This window comes from Meles meles, chromosome 6, assembly GCF_922984935.1.
Source record: "Meles meles chromosome 6, mMelMel3.1 paternal haplotype, whole genome shotgun sequence".
NCBI classification, from domain to species: domain Eukaryota; kingdom Metazoa; phylum Chordata; class Mammalia; order Carnivora; family Mustelidae; genus Meles; species Meles meles.
This window is the reverse complement of record NC_060071.1, coordinates 29,034,320-29,035,815: the sequence shown is the minus strand read 5'-3', so window position 1 is coordinate 29,035,815 and position 1,496 is coordinate 29,034,320.

Genomic DNA, 1,496 nt, shown 5'->3' with positions numbered 1-1,496 from the left:
GCCGAGTGACGCAAGACAGCGCGCGCACGCGCAGTGCAACGCAGCGAAGGTCGGCCCCCGGGGCTTCTTCCCGTAGATTTCCGGTTTCTTTAGCTGGCCCTGTAGAGCGGGGAGGAAAAAGAGGAGGGTGGAGGGCGGGACAAGGGAGAACAATTGGAGGCAGTATTTTGCAAGGTAGGCTCGCCGACCAGGTGATCAAAATCAGAGTAACTGCCGCTCTCTTAAAATGCGAATTCCCAGGCGCATTTAGCATGTGAAACTGCATTTTAAGCAGTGTCCCTAGCGATCCCCTAGAAAAAGGTGCTTTGAAAGGGGAAAGCGGTGGACTAGAGCTGAGCCAGGAGGCTGGGAGTGGGTGGGAACGCGGAGTGGCGGGACTCAGTGTAGGGCGCTTTCTAAACTAACCGAAACCCAGAAAGATGCGTTCTTTGGGCGAGGTACGTGGTTTGGTGAAAGCGCGTCCGGAGACACTTGGAGCAGAGATGTATTTTTCATGAGATGCACAGGAAACTTACTGTTAGGCTACCCCGCCTTGGCCTCTCCATTGGAAAACTTCCCTAGGACCCACCATCATGGTTTTCTCTAAAGATTTATTTTAGAGACAGAGCGCCTATGCATGCCAGGAAGCCGGAAGGGTGGGGAAAGAGAAAATCTCATGCACTAAGCCCGTCCTGGGGCTCAGTTTGAGGATTCTGAAATCATGACCTGAGCTGAAATAAGAGTCTGAAGCCCAACTGACAGAGCCTTCCAGACACCCTGGTTTTCTCTAAAATGGCAGAGAGAGGGGTGCCTGGGTGGCTCAGTCGGTTGAACCTCCAACTCTTTTTCTATCAGGTCATGATCTCAGGGTCCTGGGATCCATCCCGGCCTTGGGCTTTGCAGTCAGCTGGGAGTTTGCTTGAGAATTCTCTCTCTCCTTCTGCCACTCCTGCAGCTGGCTTGCTCTCTAAAAAGAAGTAAATAAATCTTTTTTTTTAAGTAATAAAATGGACAAAGAGGGGTCATTTTTAAGAAGGCGGGTGGGGGAAGGGGAGGATATGTGGGGCGAAGAACAAGCCAGTTCAGGAGTGAGACCTGTTAATAATATCTCAGTTACAGGTGTCAAGATCCTTTGGGTATGCTGTTCTAGTTTCTGAGTAAATACAAAAACACTAGAAATGTAAATCATGTTAGGTGGGAATATTTTTTAAGTGAATGCTTGTTGAACCAGAAAATAACAAATATAGTTTGCTTTTCAGACTAATTGGAGTAGGCACCAACCTCCGGTTTCATTATAGGTGACTGTGTACCTATCTACTTACTTATTTATTGCAGTTACTAATTTAAAAGCCTTTAATCTGTGAGCTTGGTAACCAGCCAAACTTGCATTTCGAACTGGCTCAGAGGACTTTTTTTACTTAATTCTTTGGTCTCAGCCAAATTATAGCTAGATTACATAGTCAAATAAGGAATTACATTAAGTATTGAAAGATGGTTGGCATGTTGATCTCTGATGC